A 23,881-nucleotide genomic window follows, 5' to 3' on the forward strand; every position below is an offset into this window, starting at 1 on the left:
TACTAGATTTTTTTTTTTTTGGTCTTTTTGAAACAGGGTCTTGTTATGCAGTTCAGGCTGGCCTTGAGCTCACTTTGTAGCCCAGGCTGTTCTCGAACTCACAAAGATCCTCCTGCCTCAGCCTCCCTAGTGCTGGGATTACAGACATGCCACCACCACACCTGGCTGTGTACTATATTGAATACTGTGCCTTACGTGCACTATTGAGACTGATCAATGCTAAGTGAGAGTCTAGTAGCACCTAAATTGACATTATCCTGTGAGTTATGCTTTCTATTTAGAAATATATCCTGGAACATAGACACCAGGTTCTTATTCCTATAGTAATATGCTAAATGCCATTGTGAACAGACTTGTTCCATGTCCCAAACTAATCAAAATGTGACATTTCACAGCTGGTTTACCAGTTTCCAATTTCTGTTACATTTGCTAACACAGAACAAGTTGACCAGTGCAGGAATTGTACACAGTAACAAAGCAGAAATTCTGAATATTATATTGCAATTTCAAAACAAAGAATTGGATAGTACAATTTTTGGATTTCAGAAAGATATAACATTGGCATCATATGTGGCAGAGAAAAACAAACTGGTATTGTTGATGTCAACATTGAACCATGATGGAAATATTGTTAGGGAAACCTCAACCAAACAGAAGCCTGAGCTGGAAACTTTGTACAACAAAACCGAAGGCAGAGGAGATGTTGTTAATGAGTTATGCAGTAATTATGACATCACTTGAAACACAAAGCATTGGCTAATGGTTGTATTTTACCCAATCCTAACCATGTGTGGCATAAATAGTTTGATAGTTTACAAATAAAATAATAAGTGCAAAATATCATGAAGTGTTCTTAAAATATTAGAACTGGAACTCATAACAGATCATTTACAGCACAGGAAAAATGAAATGTTTTTGCTCAGGGAACTATGCCAAAAAATTGTGGAGCACACTGGTGAGCTAATGACAGGTAAACAAACAGGCTCAGCATCACAAAGACCTACTATGACAACAGCAAACCAAGATGATGTCAACTGTGCTCTGCAGGAAAGGACAGGAAGACAAACCATCTGTACCATCAGTGTAAGTGATGCTTTTTTATGGAATATGCAATTTTCATGTGTGAAGACTGCCTTGGGTATGATAGTTGAAGAAAAGATGACTCCTGTGGCAGACTTTTGTTTGTACTTACATTGTAGTCCACATAGGTTTTTATTTCTGATGTTATCTTTTAAGTTTTTAAAGCAAGTAAACATCTGATGTGAAACTGTTGATGTCTATTTTAAGTAGTCATTACATATTTGATATTTTATTGATAACTTATTTTCCTGCTAAGTTCACATTATACAGTATAGTAGGAAGCTGTTGACAGAATGGGAATACAAAAAGGTGAAAAGAATGCCCTGCCACATAGGAAAGGAAACCTAAGCACATGTGCTATCAATGTGGAAATGTACATGGAGCATGAAGTTGTCATGTGTGAAAACTGCCTCGGATGTGACAATTGAAGCAAGGATTATTTTTGTTGTAGACTTCTATTGGTATTTTCATTGTAGTTCATATAGGCATTTATTTGTGATGTTATCTTTTAAGTTTTGTAAAAGTTCCCAACTGATGTGAAAATGTTGATGTTTATTCTAAATGTGCAATAGATATTAAGAATTTAACAGTTTATTTTATTGATATTTTATGTTCCTCTTAACTACACATTATATAATATTATAAGAACCTTCTGACAAAGCAGCAAGGCCAGCAAGATGTTAAGTATGTCCTACAAAAGGCCAGGAGAGTAAAAACACATGTGATGTCAGAGTAATGGACACATGTGTATGGAAAGTGATGCTGTCATGTGTGAAGACTTCTCTAGGTGTGATAATTGAAGTAAAGTTTTTTTGGTAAAGTCCTACTGGTACTTTCATTGAAGTTCACAAAGGAATTTCTTTCTTTTTTTTTTTGTTTTACACTTTGTACACCAAAAAACAGTCAATGTTGAAAATTTTGATGCTTTTTGTATGAACACTAAAATATTAAAAATTCAATAATTTATTTTTTGATTTTTTTCTGTTAAGTACTCATTTTTGATATAATAAAACTCATAAGATTAAAATTAATAGAAATATTCTAAAGAATAAACATAGGTGTTATACACCCACGATGTTGTGCCTTTATGACAAATTGGCATTATGCCCTGCAAGTTTTAAATATCTCTTATTTACAGATGGCAAGTGCCACATAATTTAAAACCTTTTAAAAAATTTACAAAGCATGACCAAGTACAGAAAAGTGCACACACATAAATATACCACTTAATAAACAGTCATTAAGCAAATCCATATGTAACTACAGGTCAAGAAATAAATAGAACTGCAGAGCCTGATTGCCTCATTTATAATCTTTTTTTATCCCCTAATCATGACCAGGAGGCTGATTTCTATGGTAATTGTTGTCTATGTTTTGTCTCATTTTGCATAAATGAAATGATATTGCATGTGCTCCTATGCTTATCAATATCAGGCCTGTGAACTCTACCCATGTGGTAAATGTACTTGTGGTTTTGTCATGTCATTTCTGGAGAATGTTCCTTTGTATGGATATCTATCTTACTGTTGGTAGATGTGGGCTGTATCTGGTAGCAAATAATGTTGTTATGCACATTCTTTAATACATATTTGTTGCTTTTGGCTGTGCATTTTTCTTAGATGTCATCTATAATACATGTTCAATATAAGAGTGACAAACTATTTTCCAAAGGGATAAGACAATCCACACTTCTAGAGGGGGTTCTGCTAGTCAACATCCTCACAATACTTGGACTGCAATCTTTATATTTTTACATTTTAGTTGTTATGCAGTGTTATTTGTATTTTTGATTAAAAATGAAGTTGATTATATTTTCACATTAATTGGCCATTTGGGTATATTTTCTGGTGAAATGTTTACTCTTCTTATTTTCCATTTTTCTATTTGGCTTGTCTTTTTCTTGCTGAGATACAGGTGTGTGTGTGTGTGTGTGTGTGTGTGTGTGTGTGTGTGTAATGGGTTAATAGGTAGATTGCCTTTATTCATTATATAATGATATATTTTCTCCTACCCTGTAGTTTGCCTCTTTACTTTCTTTTCCTTAATGGTATTTTTTGTGATTACTTTTGTATGCTGTATCCTTAACTAACATTATAACACATTGAGCATATTCACGTTGCATTAGCAGCTATGATTTGCTCATTTTATTGTTGCATAGTGTCTCCTTATTCATAATGCTAATCTTGTGTAATACACTTACAAAATAGTTTACTGAATGGTAGCTATGTTTTATAATCAGGTATGTGCTCTTTGCGTATACCAGTGTCTATAGAAACCTTACTGTATTATTCTCCTTAAGCTTTATTATTTTATGTTTCTGATTTATTTATTTATTTATTTATTTAGGTTTTTTTCTGGTACCAGGAATCGAACTCATGACCTTGCGCGTGCCAGGCAGATGCTGTGCCACTGAGCTAAATCCCCAGTCCCCTGTGTTTCTGATTTATATTAGGAATCAGAAAAGCAGAGCTATTCAGAAAAATCTAATTAATGACTTGATTTGTAAATAAAATTTTATGGGAACATTTTCACAGTCATTTGTTTACATACTGTCTATGGCTGCTCTTATTCTGCAACCCCAAAACTGAGTTGTTCAAAGAGAGGTTGAACAGGCTGTAAGCCTTAAGTATTTTCTTTACTTGTTGTTTTTTTAAAGAGAATAAAAAATAAAAAAATAAAAAATATAGACTTTCAAAACAAGATGTCCACTTATATAGTTGAGTGCTCCTGTATTTAGTGCATAGATATTTATGATTCTTGTTTTCCTCTTGCAGTGTTCCCCTAAGAAGTATGTAATGACCTTCTTTATCTCTTTTGATCATTCTTGGTTTAAAGTTCACACTGTCTGCAAACAGAATAGCTATTCCTGCTTTTTGCTGGGTTCCTGTCACATGGAGTATTGTTTTCCATCCTTGGACTTTCAGTGTGTGAATTTCCTTTTGAGTGAAATGTGATTCTTGTATATAGCATATTGTTGGATTTTGTTTCTTGATCCACTCTGCCAGTCTGTTTCTTTTGATTGGTGAATTAAGGCCATTTACATTTATGGCTATAACTGATATGTGTTGGCTTATATTTGTCATGTTATTTTCCTGCTTTTGGTTCCCTAACTTTCCCCTCTATTTAATTGCTTGCTCTACTTTGTGGTTCCTTTCTATTGTTGTTCTTGAAATTATGGTTATTTTTATGTCTTTGTAGAATATCTTTCGTACTCTTTATAGGGTTAGTTTCATAGTCATGAATTTCTTCAATTCATCATGAAAGTATCTTATTTTTCAATTAATTTTGAAAGATAGTTTTGTATGGTACATCAATATGGGTTGTAAGTTATTTTCTTTCAGGACCTGAAATACTTTGCTCAAAGCTGTTCTTGACTTGATGGTTTTTTGTTGAAAAGTGTCCCATGATTCTGATGGGCTTTCTTTTATGGGTGATCTGTTTCTTTTCTCCCACAGCTTTTAATATTCTATTCTTTTGCTGAATTTCTGAGATCTTGATTATTATATGTTTGGGTGTAGATTTGTTTTGGTTATGGCTAATTGGAGTTCTATATGCCTCAGTTACTGTATGCCATATTTTTTCCCCATGCTCCAAAATTTTGTTCTATTACTTCAGCAAATAGCTTTTTAATGTCATTTGTTTTGACTTCTCCTGTGTTTGCACACCTATCAGTCTTATATTGTTTTTCTTTGTATCATCTTGCAGCTGTTGAATTGTTACTTCCTGATTCCTTCCTTTTTTAAAGAGATCTTTCATTTCATGATTGCTAGCTGCAGTGCTATATTCAAGGTCTTAAAGTCTACCTTCATTTTTGTTCAAGCAGTTTTGACAGCTTTCAATGGAATTTTTAATTTCCTGGATATCTCTTTGAATGTGTTTCTTGCATGTGAATTCTTTCTTATTTTATTCATTCAATGTTTCCATCATTTTCTGTGCTCCTCTACTTTTTTGTCTTCTTTAGATATGCTGAGCAATTCTTTCACTATGGTTATCATTTCTTTTTTACCTAACAGCTTATTTTTGATCTGATTTATTCCATAGTTGATGGAGTTGTTTCTTTACTTCAGTTGCTATCATTTCAGAAATTTCAGATGTATGACTTCCCATTTTTTCTATGTCAATGTCTCCTGGATTTATTCTGAGATTGCATTTTGCTCTTTCCTCTTGACATTTTGTATTTCAAAAATATTTTAATTTTGTTTTCTGTGATGGTCCTTGCAAGTTTTGTTAGTAGGTAGCTATATCACTAATATCAAGGCCTTTCCAATAATCATCTGTACTTAGGGATCTCTTCTGTGTGTATGAGATTCTTGGTTTGTCCCAAGATCTTACCCTCCCAATTAATTGAGAGTGGGATGTTGTTTTTTGTTTGGCTCAGTCCTCAGTGTTTTGGTGTAGGGCTTTGGTGAGGTTAGGACCCCACAGCTTCCCAGTATTGGTACCTATGGGAGAACAACTGATCAGCACAGATATAACATCCTAGCTACAGTAGTACAATTAGCAATAATGATAGCATTAAGTACAACTTAGAAATTGACAAACTGTGGTACTATTGATTTTGTACTTTAAACCATAGGAGCCAAATCTGTAGTTATATAACAGAACTGATCATAAATTAAGAGTTTGTATGCAAAATATTTCCCCTTCAAGGGTGCATTTACCCTGGATTCCTCCAGACAAGATGATTGCCGTGTCACTTGCACTTCTTGTGCTGGATGCCTGACTTACATTGTAGGAGTATGGGCCAGGCACCAGAATTCTCCAGACTGAGACTCCCTGGATGGCAGAGGGGTATTGGGTAGGATTTCTCCCCTCCCACATGGCTCACCATGGTTCCCGAGGCTCACAGTCACTCCTGTGATGATGGCAGGGCTGGGGGTGGAGCTTCTCCCCTCCTGAGCAGCTCACCAAAGCAACTGAGGCTCCTCGTTGCTCCCACAGTGGTGGGGGTATGAGGGATGGGGTTTCTTCCCTATCTAGAAGCTCACTGATGATTTCAACCTGTAGGATTTTTATAGTTTGGCACAACAGACCTTAACTTGCATGGGCTTTGTCAGGCTAAGCAAAGCCATGCATAAGTTAACTCAACAAACATTTAAAACCTAAAGTGTCCCAGGTGCTATGTTAGAGATGAGGCTTATGTATAAAGAAGACTTTTTTTCAGCTCTCAAGGAGTTCCCAGTCTAGTAGTGTGGCCATGCCAAGAGAGAAATAGCTGACACCATAATCCACCAACACTATGATTACATGAGTGGTCACACATAGGATTGAGTGACAGAATGGCTGGGTGAACCCAGAGGAGTGAGAAGAAAAAGTACCATTTTTGGCTTACTAAATATGACCAAGTCACAAGTAGCAAAAAAAAAAAAAAAAACAAAACCAAAACCAAAAGCAAAAAAAACCCCACTGACTTTAATATGAAGTCACCCTTCTTTGTTTTTAGCAAGCCTCGCCACACACCCTGCTGGGAGGAATGTTGACTGGTCATGGTGCTCATTAAATTAGTCATCCTGATAATTATAGGGTCTCAGAAATAATTGCCAATCAATCCAAGTAGAGAGCTGCTCCTATGATTCATTGAAATGCAATGAAGATAAAGTTGCTAATTCTGCATACATAGTTAAAGGAAGATACATATATATTTTCCCCTGCCCCATTAGGGGTCTTGACAACCTCATCTGGCATCAGAATGGCAATTCAGCACCCCTCACTGACTGTTTTAAAAACTCTGCATTTTGAGATGAGATGGTAAAGTATTTGAAGTATCTATACTTAGGAGAATTTCTCCCCTCTCTCAGTAGATTGTAAAGTGACAGATATTAGACATGCACTTGTCAGGAGACTGCAATTACGAAATAAAAGCAGTAACAGTGTCATCTTATTAAAAAAATATGGGGCGGCATGACATGGTTTATGACAACCTAATCATTAAACAGTGGCCAAAAACCTGTGCTCTTCACATTAAGTGATGGGTAAGAGAATCCTACACACAGTAGTAAAACCCAATTTAAAGTATAAATACTATTTCATTTATTAAGAGCTCTGATCTCCCAGGCTTGTGCTATCACTAATATTCTATTTTCATTTTGGTGTTTTCTTAATTTTGCATTAAATACCTAGATTCATTATTTTGTTTGATTTTTATTGACCTTAGGCAATCAGTATTCTTTTTGTAGACTCTCTCATTCCTCATGATTTTTATCTTTTTTTGTCCATAAATTGTAGATGAAGGCCCTGTGTTTCGCCTAGTGGAATAACTGAAGTGGTGAGCAGATTGGGACCTGAGTCGCCTGAGGGTCCTACTTAGACCTTTTTCTGAAAGTCCTTGGGTTGGGACAATGCTCAGCTAGAAAGGATTTGATAGCATTACATCATGTATCAATTACATGGTCAGAATAATGACTGGTACACATTATTTGAAACTCCATCTACCCTGTTTTCTTTTCATCACCCATGTAATATTGTTGGATTGACCTGCTATTGGGGAAGTATTCCAAACTGTAACTTGATACTCCTTTAAAAAGTATAGAATGGGCTGATGGGGAAAATGCTAGCATTGACTGAATGCTGTGTAGGAGCAAAGAGCAAGTTAGAAGCATTTAGGGAAGAGGTTGGCAAATTTTTCTGTTGAAAAACAGAGTCAATCTATTAGTCCTTTTCACAACTGCTCAGCTCTACCTTTGTAGCATTGATAATGCACATTATGCAAACAAGTGGGCTTATTGTGTTCCAATGAAACATTTTTTCCCCTACAAAAAGAGGCAGTGGGCTGGATTTGGTTGGGCTGTTGTCTCTAGAATCCAGATATTGGGGGATGGACTGGAAGGTTATGGATAGTTACCTGCTGCACCTCTGGCAATTGGAAACCATGGGTCCTTCCTCAGGATAGATGGTTCCCTGTCTCACTTCTTCCTTTCAAGCAGAGGGTTTGCATAAGATTTGACTTGAGTAAAGGGTTTCTCAACTAGTTCAAAATGATTTGAAAACACCCAATTCTTCTCCAAACTTACAATAAAAACTTAAGATCAACAGAGGCCAATTTTCTACTCTAAATAGTGTTTTTAGCAATTGTCAGAGCTGGCACTTTGCTCACCATTGAGTCTCAGATTATAATTTCTAACTATACAAGATCCAGGCCATCCAAACTTCCATCAAATTTGATGTCTGTTTTATTTATGTTTTAAGACATGTACCCACATGAGCAATTTGTGAATGGAAGTAATAATTTTAAGAGATTGTATAACATTTCTCTGCAGTAGAGGGGAGTCACAACAATTATTACAACAGATTTTGAATGCATACTGTGCAACTTTTTCTGTGTGAATGTCCATATGCTTATTTATACTTCAGATCTTGATTAAAAATGGAAAAGAGAAAGAAAATATCTATAATGTAAATTTCCAGAAGCTGATGATAGCCAATTTTTATTCTCCTGCTTCATATAAATCCACCCAGCCATTATATTTCCTTTTAATCTGTTTACCTCAAATACAAAATTGAATGAATTTTAAGTAAATTTAAAAATCTATGCTGCTTTTGGCTTTGATAGAAGAAACTGCCCAGTTGCACAATAGGAAAAATGTGTGGGCTGAAGAGCAGAGATTTGTCTAGTTTTTCAGCATGCCCAGACCTGCTCTTTTCAGGATCTGGTGTCCCAGGTCAGGGGAGCTCTAGTCACTTGAAGGCATACGTTTACTGAGTCTCTTGTGGGGTATCTACCTTGTTGCCACCCCAGAGCTCATTATGGAAATTCTTTAAAACCTTCCTGGGAAGGAAAGAGCTCAAACAAATTTTTAATTTGTATCTTTTTCTCTGAAAATATCATAATGAGACCATAATGGTTATTTTAGAAAGGACCAGAAATATTTCATTCAATTACAGCAAATATTTTTTCTAAACTTTTGGACTATTTTACATGTTGTCTTTGTTTTAAAATAAGAGGGGAGATAAATAACACAATAGAAAATTCTGTTCCAGACAATTATAAATTTTCTTTCCTCCTGTTAAAAAAGACTGTTGATTTAGATATGAAAACCTCGAATATTTTTCTGCTACTTTATTTTTTGGTACAGGATGTGGTATTTTAATATCTCTTTTATGTTTTGTTTTGGTGTGAAGGATCCTTTTGTATTCTTGAACAATTATGTATAAGTCAACATATTAAATCTATCCTGTTGGAATTCCAATATGTGTACATTTGTATAGGTAGTGTGTGCATTTATGTATGCAGCATGATGGGTGCACATGTAAATGGTGTGTGCATGTGAGCACAATGTGTGCATATACATACACACATGTCTGTGCAAATAATATGCACACACATGTGTATTATGTGTGCATACATATATGTAGTAGTGTGTAAATTTTATCAAGGAAGTAATATCCAGTGAGACAATTAAGGATTTATTGGCTTTGTTTTAAGAACATAATATCATTTATGTGGGAATAATTATGAGGCTTGTGAAGAAAATGGGAAGTATTTGCTGGATGGCTTTTTTATATGAGCTATTGCTATTTTGAAATTGGCTTTTAGAAGAGTTATAGCAGAATTAAATAAAGTACTAAAATCAGAAAGAAAATTATCACCTCTGTGTCTTGATGACTGATAATGGAACTTTGGATATTTTCATCCTTTTCTTGGTTTTAAATCTTGTAGCCACAGGGACTTTTGTTTCAGAATTCCAGGGAACTCATTGAACCAGGAGTATCCCTCATCCTCCACCTGCCTGGATGCCTGAGCCATCTTAACACAACCTGGTTAGATGAATAAGAGTGTCGAAAGCGAAGAAGAGGGGATGGGCAATCTGATTTGGTGTGCATGAGACAAGTGGGAAAGTCTAGAAGCCAGACAGAACATGACATATTTGACAAACAAATAAATGTTTTCTAAAGCTGGGAAGCAGAGTTCTGGAGTGGGATGGCAGAAGTTGAGATAGGAAAGAGGTCTGGATCAGACTGTGAAGGGCCTTAAATATCATGTTCAAGAATGAAGCCTTGGCTTGTTAGACAGGGAGTAGATGGAACCCCTAGCACAAGAACCTATTGGAACCACAACTCATGGTCTTCAGGTCTGGGGACAAAGCAATGTATGAGTAGCTGTAGGCAGCCAAGGAGAAGGCTCAGCTCAACAATTGGGTAATCACAAAATGAAATATCTGTTTTCCACCTTACTTTCTCCACTTCAGCACCAATCATGAGGAAAGCAGGAATGGGAAAAAACCTTCTGCCCTCCCACATTCCTCTTTTCTTGAGCTCCTGCTTTAGTCTCTACTTGAGCTGTAGTTTGGATGTGATTTGTCCCCCAGAGGTTCATGTGTTGGAAGCTTGATCTTCAGTGTGGTTGGGAACCTTTAAGAAGTGGATCGTAATGGGAAGTGACTAGGTTTTCAAAGCCACCACTCCTGAAAGGATTAATGCTGGACTTGGCAAGTTCCCTCAAGAATGAATTGTTATAATAAAAAAGAGTAGGTTTGGTCAGTGCATTGCTGTGAGCTCTCTCCTTCCTGCATGAGCTTCACCGTGATGGCCATGTTGTGATGCAGCCACGGGGTCCTCACTAGTACACTGGATCCATGCTCCCAAACCAGAAATGTGAGTTAAAGAAACCTTTTTTCTTTATAATATATGCAATCTCAGATATTTTGTTACAGCAACCCAAAACTGAGCAATACATTTGAGGAGACAAGAGAAAGAGGTCAGTCTAGAATTTAATATGAAATTGATGCTTTGACATAAACATGACTGAGCCTGAAGGAACAATATGATGGTTTTAGTAATCAAAAGTGACTGATAAGTCATAAAGATGGGATGTCAGTAAGGAGTCTTTTTCATAGAAACAGTAGCAATTCTAATAATTTTACAGAGAACAGTTGATGACATTTCCTAAACAAGATGAGCACAGTACATATTTAAATTCTAACCACTTTCTAATTAGGACACTTCCTGAGTAGACTCAAGTGAACATTGAAAACAAATTTAATACAGAGGGAGAAAGAATTTCTAAGAGAGAATAAGTTTTGAGGTTTCTGTATTTTCAGGAAATTACTGCTACTGGGGACTAAATGAAGATTTAAAAAATTAAGATAATATGGTTACTTATTACTATGCAGAAGATCTTCCTGCATTTTGCTCAGTTTTATAGTGTAATAATGTAATTTTGTTGTCTTATGATCTTAATAATTAAAAAAAATCCCCATTGAGTTGAAATGGATATTTTAGTCTTATTAGTTTCTTCTATTATAACTGTTAAGAACTCCTCCTTCTCCCTCCTTCTCCTAACCTGATGAACACTTCAAGTACATCTCTCTGTGGAAAAGTTCTTAATGGTTGCAATCTATCAAGATGTTCTTTTGAGATTATACTAAGAAGCACTATTGATTAATCAAAAATGGAAGGAAAATAGGAGGGAAGAAATAAGACACTAAAGAAAGCACGCCTATGGAGATCAGGATTAAATGGTCAGATTGGATTCCTACTTACAGCATAGTTCCAATGGGGTGGTTGTCATCTAGGGTGAGGAACAGTTGCCTGAAGGGATTGTCCCTGGACAATCAGAATTTTGTTCATTTTTATTTTAAGGGAGAGAATAAATTATAGAGGTAGAAGGAGGCAGGGATGATTCAATAAGTGTTTTTGGTTTTTGGCAGGAAAGGGGGATAGTATATACTTCCCCTTCAACACACACATGTGCATGTCCACACTGAGAACTCATTTTAATTTAAATTTTTACAGAAAGAGAAATTTACTTTTTATCATGAACACTCATTAAAAAAGAGCATTTGTCATACTAAATAGGAGACTCACATTGATGCCATTAAAATATATATAGTTATTAGAATGAAAATCGTTCAGACATTGCCTAAAATCATCTCTAGTACCACTACTATGGTAAATTGCTGTGAGAGAACTGCTTTTACCGGTTTGTATAACGCAGATGGTGAAAATATATATGGTTAATCTCGCTTCTATTAATCTCGCTTCTATTGTTGTCAAATTTTGAATAAAGGCATTAAATCCAAAGTTAGATTCATCAATCATCACACAGGAAATGTTCCTGACATCCACTAGGAGCTTCACAGTTGATTAGCTCCCTTGATTAAATACTGGTGCAGCTGATGGGAAAACAGGAGATGAGCCTGCCACCCTAGTGAAGAGAATTCCCAGCTCAGGGTCTCCCTGGAGTTAAACAAAGGAAGCAGAGAATAGGAGACAAGAGCGGGAATGCCACAATAGTCACTCAGAGCTCTCTGAAATAGCACCCATGTGTATACACTGCTCAGTAGGAAAGAGTGGGGCAGAGTGGTGAGGGATAACTGTAACTGTCATGAGAAAAGCAAAACCCGGTGTGAAATGAAATCACAGTGTCTGATATGAATAACACCTGATTGCTGCTATTAACCAAATGCCACCTTTTTGGACTGCAGCATAAGCTAATGTTCAAGTGTTCTGCCAGTTTTTGTTTTTTTTTTTGTTTTTTTTTTTTTTTTCAGTTTTTTTAAACAGCAGTTATCTTGAGAGATTGGAAAAATGGGAACAGACAAGCTGAGGGGATTTTGATTGCAGGTCCCATTCGGAAAGGCATTGTGGAACTTTCTGCTTAACAAAAATAGAAAAAAAGTTTCAAACAATGATTTTTATTTTATTTTAAGAAAACAATATAAGAAAGCTGCTTTGTGATGCATGACTATTCGTGGTGCTGCTTTCCTCTTAGACTTCATCTGTGAATAGAAGTGCTCCTGGCTTTATTTCCACCTTCCATGTTCTCTGTAATCAGCATCTCACTCTCTACAGGAGGGTGGCATTCCCTCTTTCCAGCTTCATCCCTTTTTTGGCATCTGTCCTACCTCCTTTAGCATTACTCTCAATTTATTTACAGGATGCTTTATCAAGTTCTTGAAAGTACCACATTGCATTTCATAGATTACTTGAATATTGAATGAATGAAATGATTGGATGCATAGGTGGGTGGATGCACAGATGGGTGGCTGGAGGAAAGATGAAAGAAATGGATGGATCAGTAAGGGAAACAAAAATATTTGTGATTTTTACAATATTTTATGTGAGGCTAATACAGACTTTCTATTAGTCCTTGGGAATAGTATAATGAGCCATGGTTTTGGTTAGAATATAATATTTCTCCCTTTATTCGTTGTCATTTTCCTTTGAGCCTACCTTCTATTTTTCATTAAAATTCATGTACAATATTGGCCACAGCTTCACGTGTAGACTGATTAGAAGAGAACTAGAGGGACAGTTTCATTTTAAACTTATGACTTTCTTTTTATTACATGTTGAGATGTCACATAAAAATTTTATGGGACAGTACTGATAAATTGTAACAATATAATAGCCAAAAGCCTTTTCTTTCCTTTTTTTTAGAAAAACTTTTCTATGTGTTCCTGACTATCCTTAATTCTTATGCTAGAGGGCTGAAAAAAATTAAGTTTTCTCATTTTTTATGTATCCTTTTTTAATAGAAAAAAAATGAGAAGGTAGTTAAATTTTACCCCCAAAGCAACTGAAATAAAAATAATCTATCTTCCAAGCTAGCTCTACAAGTGTTCTTTGAAATTAAATGGACTGTCTTGAAAACAGGATACTAAACTTTATGCCAGCTTCTTATTCATGCATGTATGTAATATCAGTAGTGCCTCCTATTATTGCTTTTGTAAGTGCTTTGTTACTCTGAAAATGATGTCTAAAACATATCATCCTCTAATACAGTGCCTGTGAGGAAACAAACATGGTTTATTTATATAAATATGGGCACTCATATCTTCTCTGCTTTTTCTGCCTTGCATTTGTATTATGAATGTGATTATACATGTGTATACACAGACAGATATCTGATAATAAAACAGCATGAGTGCTTATATATTTTAGAAATGATAAAATTAAATTGGAAGGTGAACAATAAGAGAGTGAGAACTAGGTCTCTTTAAAATTTATTTAATATCACTATCATAATTGTAATGAGTTTATGACCAGGGAGATACTAGGTATTGGTAAGAAAAATACTAGGCTATGCTGCAATAATAAATAAACCCAGACATCATAGTGGTATAAAATATCAGAGTTAGATTGCTTACTTGTACAGCCTCTTTCATCTTGTTAACTGTAATATCTAGAATTTGTAATTTCTTATTATTAGGAAGAGAAGAGACAGTTAGAAGTAATACACTAATTCTTATTTGTACCAGTCTAGAAGGACCATGTATGTTATGGTTGATACATTGTGTCAACTTGGGGAGTCTAGAGGTTTGGCTAAGTGACTCAGCAGTTCTACATCCTTGGGTGAAAAGGACATGTCCTTCCTGCTCTAGGATGTTGTTCATTGTGTCAATGTGAGACGTTTGGAAGGTTAACTGTGTGACTCAGCAGGGAGCCAGGGTGCTTACTTTGTATTCATCCTGAGCCTGTGGAAGAGGAGGGCATGGAGATTGTGTGACTGCTACACACCCCCTGGGTGGGTGTAGCCTTTTACAATGTAAGGGAGGGAAAGAGGCTGCTTGCCACCATCCCCCCCTTTTTCTCTTGTTGCTTTGCTGTGTTCTGCTGCCATGAACAGTAGCCCTGTGCCACGTGCCACTCTGCCTCAGAACCAGCCGAGTATGGACTGAAGCCTCCACAAACTGTAAGCTAGATAAACCTTTCCTTCCTTCATTTTGGGCATTGGGTATTTTGTCTCAACAATGAGAGAAAAGTAAGACAGAATTAGAGAGGGGAATGGCTGCAAGCAGCCTCTTTCCCTCCCTTGCACTGTAAACAGGCTACCCCCACCCAGGGGGCATGTAGCACTCACACAATCTCCATGCACTCCTCTTGCACAGGTTTAGGATGAATACAAAGTAAGCACATTGGCTCCCTGCTGAATCATATAGTTAACCTTTTAAGCTTCTCACATTGACACAATGAACAACATCCTGGAGCAGAAAGGGCATATCCTTTTCACTCCAAGGTGCAGAACTGCTGAGTCACTTAGCCAAACCTCTAGACTCCCCAAGTTGACATAATGTATCAACCATAACAGTGTACCATAACCATTTACCATTCACTGCCAAGAGCTTGTCACAGGGTTCATACTCTTAGCTTAAAGAAGGCTAGAAATACAAGGAAGCCCTTAAAATGACTGTTTTGTCATATGTTACATTCAAGCCATGATCCTAATCTTAGCCTGGATCTTCTACAGAATTTAGGATGACATGCTGGTCTTTTTGTGTTTCCTGGTTTGAGCCCAGCATCATTTTGGCATTCATTCCTATGACTAGGAAAAGCTTGTCCTCATTCTGGTATTCTACTTCTATTCCATCTATCCCATACAGAGCAGGGTTTTGCCAGGATGAGCGGTGTTGTTCATTAACTCTGTCTTCTCTTTATAAGAAGCAGCATGTAAATGGTTTTGTCTTTGTTTTTCTTTTATAGTTCTTCCAGTGTCCCAAAGATTGGAAAGATTTATGGTAACTGAAATATCTTTTTTTGCAGAATATAGAAAGTAAAGGGATTTTCACTTTCTCAATTTCTTCTTTATTTGGGAGTGAAAAGGGCAAGATTATGACATGAATATGTTAAAAATTATTCCATATCATTATCATCAACAAATGTATACTTCATCTATTGATCTATCCATCAGTTTCTCCACATGGATTTAGTTGTACCAGGTTAAATACTGAGGCCTTGAAAATCCAAGAAGAATCTCTCACCTGGGTAGCATTTTCTGATGACCCGTCCCCGTGGGCAGATGAATTGTTTTGTCCATATGATTTTGTTAATATTTTTAAAGTGTATTTTCTCTTATCTGCATTTGCATCAGCAAATGCTTCTTTTCACCTGGCCTCATATTTGGCTTAGAGCTGAGTCTGTAGTTATGTAGTCTGCTAGCTGATTTGTCCCAGGAAGTTCTTTCTACCTTGAGGTCCCTGGATTCATGAAATGAATGATTCTGGTGGTCACCGCTAGATGTTCATACTGAGAGTCAGTGCCTGTTATAGGCTGTTGTAGGAGTTTGCTTATAAGAAAGATCTTATTTTAATGAAAACCTCTTTTCCTTTGGGACACTTTCATGTTGCCCCTTGGTACCTGCTTCTCATGTACACCAAGTTCCTACTTTTTTGTGACTGGACTTATCACCTCCACGTCTCCACCTTCAATCCCCTGCCAAACCCCAGGTCTATCTTTGCAGCTTCTACCTAGATGTATCAAGATATTCTCCCTATATTTTGAGGTCAATGCATTCCAAAGAGATTCAGGCCTCTCTATTTCTTCTCTACCTCCTCACTCACTCAAACTCAAAGTCTCAGAATCATGACCTCCTTTTGGTCCTTCCTCATCCTCCCATTTCAAGGTCTAGTTCATCATCATTGCTGTCCCTTTTCCTTCCTGAAGCCTCTCCCCATAGCTTTCTTGTCACCAGCTCAGGCTGGGTAGGTTTGCTTGCGATTTGGGTGGCCTGATGAAGAGCTGCAGAGCTGGGGTCTGGGTTAAACATCTTTTATTCTCAGGTGCCATTCAGCCTTGTGCACTCATGGCAGTCCTTGGCCCCTCCTGTGGCTCCCAGCTGCTCTTAGCTGCCACTGCACATTCTCTGTTTTCCTCAGCCATTTAGTCTCCCTGGCCAGTTCTACTGGCAGTCTACATTTGTAACAAACTACACAGCAGTGGCCATGTGCTGCCAGTAATGGCCTTGTTTATGCACCTGTGCCACCCAGAATCGACTTTAGCTGCAGAATTATCTACATCGGGCTATCAGGACATATGCCTGTGCTGGAGGAGTTCTGTCGACACAGAACCCACTGCCTCCAACATCGCCTTCTCGTCACAGCCTGAACCAAAGTGTAGCCATCTTAGGCTTCATTTTTCCCTACATGGCCATCCTTTTATTTTTATTGTCAGACCTTGGTACCCTTCACCCTGTGTGTTTTTACTGATTAACTCATTTTCATTCATTTCTAATTCTTCTTGCTCTTCCTAGCAGTCCAGCTATGATATTTCTAAAATGTCTTACTTCACTGTTGTAGTATCACTGATGGGTCTCTTTATCCTCCAGATTACTTACAAATGCTAACTGCTATCTGAAGCTCTGACTATCTCTTTCCAGCCTCACCTCCATTCTTGCAGATTTCAGCCACTCTTTCTTTTCTATTTTCTTAGCTCATAATGTTGCTCACATCCCCATATGGTGGTTTCTAGCTACTGTTCAGGTGCCGGTTTAAATCCTTTTCCTAGTCTTTGCAGTGACTATCAATCTGTCCTTCCTACAACTCCAATGTAGGTGTGGCAAGTAGACTTCAACTGAGGAAATAAACTGAGGAAATAAAATTAATAATATAGTACCTGGCTTCAGAGTTGTCTTGAGAAAAACACTGAGGGTGCAGTTGACTCTAAGGTGAAGTTTGTCATGTTCATTAGCAAAGTCTATAGGTCATGAGAAGGAGAACTTGCGGCATTCATGTTGCTTAGGTGCTTTCTCTGAAATAGTTTTGTCTTATGTATGTAACATCAGTTAACCCGGTTGGCAAGTTCTTTAAGCGTAAATTATATCCTGCTGAATTATACATCCAGCACCTTGACTTTTCCCTGCACAATGTCCTATGCTGATTAGACACCCAAAATTGTTTGTTAAATAAACCCCCTAATACTCAAAAGTGCTATTTAGTTTCCAAAGATTAAAGAGCTGCGGGCCTAGCAGTGATCACATTGATCTGGCTGTTGTTATGTTATAGTGTCTGCTCCTTTAAGTATCAGTTTGTTAAGGAATCTGACTGTGATGCCAGGAGAACCCCTTCTGCACTGTTACTGCTGGTGATAAATGAGAGCGGGCACTCCTGGATGAATGGGTGACATCCATTGCTCCAGTATTGCCTGTAATGGAATTAGCTTTCAGGTAGCACTGACGAATTCTACTTTTAGGCTTCTTTCACAGACCAGCAAAGCAAATTGTCAAATTTTAAATCCTTTAACCAAAGTTAAAAGACAAAGGGTGACTTGAAACACATTCAAAATGAAGGCATTATTGATTTAGTGATTCTTAAAATGTCCCAACCATTTAGACAATTAAAAACCTGTGCAGATAACTATAAAATTATACCTTCTGCCTTTTTTATTCCTGATAAATGACTCATGTATTTCAGTTATTCTGATAACATAGTTTTCACAAACTACCTTCTCTTGCTTTCCCTGCTGTGAATAGGTTTTTTCTGGTGAAGTACCTAGGACTAGAGAAAAATTATAGATGGCATCTGTCCAGCCAAGACCAAGCTCAACAGCACATCTCTGTGATCCTACACTCATATTTTTGTCATTATATCTAAGAACACATTTAACTTTTCAGTGTCTACATTCCACTACTGTCTCATGATGTTGATGAGCACCTGAATTTCTCCAACATTAAATGCTACCTTATTTCACATTTGGTTTGTTTAGACCCCCCTTTTTTTTTCAGAAAATCTAGCCCCCGATGACCTACTGGTAAAAGGCAAATTATTGGGATTCATCACCAAAATGTTTAGAGAGGTGTAAATGTTTGGTATAGAGTGGCAAGCAGTGTCAGCATATTCCATTTCCCCCACTTATCCTCTAGCTCCGATGTTTCACCTCCATTTTCAGATAGCCTCTCCTCTTATGGGACCAACATGGCTGCAGGAGCTCTAGCCTGAATCGTTCCCAGTTCAAGTTTAATAGAACAAAGAGAAAGCAGCTTTTGTTAAAAGGTCTAATGTTTGAGTTCTCGAGTTCACACTGATAGGACAAATTTGATCATGTGCTTGTCTCTGAACCAATCCCTGTATCTTAGAGGATGCCGAGAGCTGATTGACCAGTGTGCTTCAGTGTTGGAACTGGGATATGTACGAAGCAGAGGAGGGAACAGTTTCCTCAAAAGAAACCAGGGTCCACCACCAAAAGGACTGGAAGGATGTTGGGCAGGCCCAAATTAATGAACGCTCACTGTAACACCTTAAACTCACTAACGGCAGAAATTATGGCTCATACAATTTTTAACACTCCCATCCTGCCTATAACAAACGACACAATAAATATTTAAGAACTATTTGACTGGATTAATAAGAAAGGCAACAAAATGAATGAATTTGAAATGGTTTAATCTTGAAAATGTCTTTCACTGCATTGTAAAATGCAAACCAAACTACCTAAAAGTATTAGTTTTCTCATGAGGGACAATAAAATATTAAAAATTTGGCATATCATTACAAGGCTATTATTGCTTTGTAGCCCTAACAAGGAGATCTATGTCTTATGAGCAGAGAAAGGAGGACATTTTCATCTAGGACAAATGAAATGAAAACAGAGCTTGATTGACAACTGAGTGCCATTAACAATATCTTGAAAGTAGAGAGCTGCTCTTATTTTAAATACCCCAGAGCAATTCTATCAGAAGAATAAATATCGTCTGTTCAAACTCAAATGCTTTAGTTGCCTTTTGCTAAAGTAGTTGTTTTTTTAACAGTCACATGGCAGCTTTAATAGGTGTATTTAAATTTCTACATCAAATCTGAATCTCCACTAACTCCAATACTATCTTCCCTATCCACTGAGGGCCCCTGATTTGGCCCCTGTTGTGTCTGATGCTGTAGTTGCCCACGGCACTTTGTCTTAACCATTTCATTGCACTCTGGTCCAATTTCTAATCTCCATCCCCACTTATCTGTCCAGTGCTCAGTCTTGGTTTCCAGAGCATGCTTGCTTAGCAAGTGGGGAAGACTAGAAATGAATACCCCCATCCTGGGAGCATCTTTGAGACAATGACTAGCATTGGTGGACAGAACTTTGAGAGGGCTCTTTCTCATCTTCACTAGAATGAATTGGAAATGTGTTCTATGCTGTAGTTCAAAGATTCATCAGTAATAAGTTGTGGTTGTCCATCCTTGTCACTTTCTTGATCACATATTTTCTAACAGTTTTCCTCATTCTTTGCTTTACTCACCCTGATGTTTCCTGAGATTATCTCCCAGATAAATTGTTTACACTCCAGTCTTGTCTCAGGGGTTGCTTCTAGGGGAATCTGTACTGTGACAGTTGTTTTCAAGAAAGAAGTCTTTTTAGTCATCAGCAAGGGATGATTACAGATCCTCCAACTATAGAGGCAGCTTGAGGCATGAAGAACAGGACCATGTGCTACATATCGTTGTTGGGTAGCAGCATGAGCAGCGGTGTTGAGGTCTCATCACGAGCAATGGTAAATGGAGCAGGGGTGAAGGACTGCTTCTCTTTATAGCTTAGGAATGTACAGCAACCATCACAGTCAATCAACATCTTTGAATGGATATTCCTGGGGAGGAGAGCAGTGTGGCCTGTTGTGTCCCAGAGCTGGGATGTGAACCCAAGTATTTTTGCTTTGGAGATCTGGCTGTGACCCAGAGGTCAGGAAAATTTTTCTGTAAAGGGCTGGATAACAAATGCTTTAGACTTTATGGACAATTAAATCTCTGCTTTAGTACCATGAATGGGCAATACTTAAACAAATGAGCATGGGTGTGTTCAATAAAGCTTTATTTATAAAAACAAATTTAGCCTCGAATTGCAGTGTGCTAATCCCACTTGATCAAAAGCCACTGTTTAACATATTAATGTAAAAGCTTGTTTTTGGCTAAGGGAATCTAGAAATGTGACTTATGTGTGGATTTTGTGATGAGCTACACCTCGATGGTCATCTGTGTGTATAGGAGAGATGGGGTGGAAAGATGAGTGAAACTGGGGCATTCTTTAGGAGCTAAGATGGAAGAAAAAGGAAGGGGCAGGAATGGGATCAGCAAGTTAAAGCATGACACTTTTCTTCAGAGATAATGGTGAGAGAGAGAAGTACTAAATTCTGACCAGTACTGTTGGGCAGCTCTAAGTAGAAGGAATGGGCGTAAGAAATGCCATAAAATTCACCTTTATAGAACTCAGGCTTTACAGCACATGTTGTAGCAGCCACATTGAATAGATGTATTTTTTTCCTTATACTTTTATTACACATTTAAAGCATATTAAGGCACAGCTATCAAAAAAGAAAAAATAGAGAAACTTTGGTTTCATAAGTAATCACATCAATTTTAAGTAGGCTATATTTTATGAAGACAGAAAAGATGCATGAGTGTTGTCCTTCTCAGTTTTATACTAACTCATTCTTCTTCAGGGAACAACATTAATAGATGTTTTGCTACATTTGTCTCCTGTGGAAGGAACATTCCCCCCTTTACTGTGTGTGTGTGCATGTGTGTGTTTATTCATTTATCTTTGAGTTGCAGGTAATTGGTTGGCATTTCTAGTCAGTAAATTTCTGCTTTGTTGACGTTTGAAAAAAAAAAAAACATTTCAAGAAATTGTAGCTTGAAATTGTTTGTGATTTTGAGGAGTTGTTGGATATCCAGTGGTGTCTGAGAGTATTTTAATTCTTAGTGTCTGGTCAGACAATTGTGAGGCTGGCAGGGCTGCCACACATTGTATGAGCTTTATATTATTACACAAATGCACCTGAGACTCAAATGTTGGCCATGCTCTGGCCTCAAGCCCTGCGCCCTGTGACTGCCAGGAGGGAATTCTTTCTTCACCCCACTGACTGAGCCGTGGTCTTTTGGGCTGCTTCTGTTCTGAGATGGTGACCTTTTCTGATTTATGTTTTCCAGAGTTGAGACTGGGGATGTGGGGCTTTGCAGATTTTGTTTAATCACGTTTAGGGTGCTACTGATTGCACAATACACCACTGTTTATAAACAATTAAGAAATGCAAGATGCTGTCAATCAAATCCTGATGTACATTGACTGTAAGACACATCAAGGATGTTAAAAAATGAAAAATATTCAATGCATTAATTTGTTGAGAGTGTGCATGTTATGGTTGATACATTGCGCCAACTTGGGGAGTCTAGAGCTTTGGCTAAGTAACTCAGCAGTTCTGCCTCTTGGGGTGAAAAGGACAAGCCCTTACCCTTCTGGGATGTTGTTTATTGTGTTAATTTGAGAAGTTTAGAAGGTTAACTATGCAACTCAGAAGGGGTCCAGGGTGCTTACTTTGTATTCATCCTGAGCCTGTGCAAGAGGCAGGCATGCAGAGGGTGTGGGTGTGGAGGACCACCCCCACCTCCCCAGAGTGGGTAGACTATATAAAAAAGGAATTGAGGAAGGCCTGGCTGCTGGTTCTTCAGAGGAGCTCCGGTCTTCACCTTCAGCTTGGTCTCCTGGCTTCTGGTGCAGACTGTTGGGCTTCTGTCTGGACTCTTCAGCCTTCTGGTGTTGGCTCTCCGGCCTTCATCGTAGGTTCTTCAGCATTCCATCGCAGACCTATCAGCCTTTTGATACGGACTTGCACGGACACTGCAGCGAGCTCCAGGCCCAGGGCTGGGCTCTTCAATCTCCGGCGTGCAGACACCCTCTGCATGCTTCCTCATCCAACTCTGTAGCTGACCATTGTAAGCCAAACTTGTAATTCCTTGTACATTTGTTTATCTTGTATTATATCTGTTCCTCTAGTAAACCCTGACTGATACAGTGCACTTTAATTTGCATAAAGTACCACTTGAACTAGCTGCCACCTTGTGAGAGTGAAGTAGGCAAGTCCCAGGAACATAATATCTACTAGGTTTTGTCTATGTTTTGGGATGAATAGTCTCAGGAACTTCCCTGTTCTCCTTGAGCAGTGGTGGTGAACCTATGGCACGTGTGCCACAACTAGCTGTTTGTTATCACTGAAAGCTCTACAAGGTTTGCCATCACTCTCTAGAAAGTCACCTTGTCAGAGTTCCAGTAGAAGAAGACCTGTGCAATGAATGTTATGAAAATGACCTTGGGGAGCATCTTGTGCAGTGATTTTCAACTAGGGGGACAGTTTTGTTCACCAATCTGGAGACATTTTTTGTTGTCACAGGTAACGTGGGGAAGTGTTTTTGGTACTTACTAGTAGAGGCCAGGCGTGTGGCTAAACAGAATGATCTGGACTCCAGTGTTCATAGTGCTGAGCTGAGAAGCCTGGATATGGTAGGAGGATACGTAGCAGGAGTGTAAGAACCTGGCAAACTGGGGTTCAAATCTCAACCTTATCCCTAATTGGCTGTGTGACCTTGGGAAAGTTAATTAGTCCTGATAAGCCTCAGTTCCCACTTCTGTAAAATGATAATAGTAGTCTACTTCAGAGGGTTGCTGAGAGCATTAGATAATTACACATCAATGAAATCTAAATTTGAATGTAGCTGTAAGCACTTTTTATCTATATGAACTAAATTAACAGAACAATCCTGAAGTATATATTATTATGTTCCCTTTACAGATGAGGAAACTGAGACCACTGAAATCACTCACCCCAAGTCATTCACGAGCAAGTGGTGGAACCAGATTTGAATCTAACGCCTGTGCCCCTGCTCAGCACAGGCTGTCCATTGCTGCATAACGCCTCAAGAAAAGTAGGCTACTGACAGAATTGTAATTGACATTACCTAGCCTGGAACCACTACTTACAGATGTGCCCTTGGACCCAAAGAAAAATAAAGTCCCTTGTTCCCAAAGGTGAATCCTCAATTCACCCTCCCAAGATTGCACAGAGACAAACTAGTGGAAGCAGCCTTGGTACAGATCTATTCAGGCTCATCTCCCCTACTTTTCCCACTTGAACATGCTTACCTATTGCAGGAGGAATAGGGGATGGAGGAGGAGAGGCCTTTCCAGGAAGATTGAGAATTCAGGGGAGGCTGCAGGAGCAACATCTGGATCCCAGGATGCCTTGTCCTGTCCCAAACGCTTTCCCCTATAGAAGTGCTAGTTTCAGTAAGAGGAATACACAGTCTATTTGTAGGGTGCTTGCTTATCTGTTGTT

The 23,881-nt window shown here is 38.0% G+C and overlaps 1 long non-coding RNA gene across 1 annotated transcript; it reads left to right on the forward strand.

Annotated features, from left to right (window-relative positions):
- Nucleotides 1-1,005: 1,005 nt before the first annotated feature.
- Nucleotides 1,006-23,573, forward strand: LOC106148418. The gene is made up of 2 exons (XR_001233841.1): nucleotides 1,006-1,083; nucleotides 23,339-23,573. It is a non-coding gene; the product is annotated as an uncharacterized LOC106148418 (long non-coding RNA).
- Nucleotides 23,574-23,881: the final 308 nt, after the last annotated feature.

Source organism: Chinchilla lanigera, unplaced genomic scaffold (assembly GCF_000276665.1).
Source record: "Chinchilla lanigera isolate Chin_1 unplaced genomic scaffold, ChiLan1.0 scaffold00020, whole genome shotgun sequence".
NCBI lineage: Eukaryota > Metazoa > Chordata > Mammalia > Rodentia > Chinchillidae > Chinchilla > Chinchilla lanigera.